Consider the following 263-nt stretch of genomic DNA (forward strand, 5'->3'; position numbering starts at 1 on the left):
GATTTGTATCGTGAAAAGTGCTATACAAATAAACTTGAATTTAATTGAATCATACATACATACATACATACATTATATATCAGGTAATGTATCAACAAACATGGTGGACTGTTTTATTTAATTGAAATATTGTTTGCAATTTACTATAGGCCTACTGCTGGGTTAAATTAACCCAAAATGGGTTTTAAAATTAAAATCACACACAATATGACAACAGTAACAACACAGGCAACAGATAGCCTAATAAAATATTAAAATGTATT

At 27.4% G+C, this 263-nt stretch overlaps 1 protein-coding gene across 1 annotated transcript in view; it reads right to left on the reverse strand.

Annotated features, from left to right (window-relative positions):
- The window catches only part of LOC107551709 (uncharacterized), an 11,863-nt gene that overhangs the window by 11,327 nt on the left and 273 nt on the right, over positions 1–263 (reverse strand). The gene's annotated exons all lie outside the window — the stretch shown is intronic.

This window comes from Sinocyclocheilus grahami, unplaced genomic scaffold, assembly GCF_001515645.1.
Source record: "Sinocyclocheilus grahami isolate Dianchi unplaced genomic scaffold, SAMN03320097.WGS_v1.1 scaffold430.1, whole genome shotgun sequence".
NCBI lineage: Eukaryota > Metazoa > Chordata > Actinopteri > Cypriniformes > Cyprinidae > Sinocyclocheilus > Sinocyclocheilus grahami.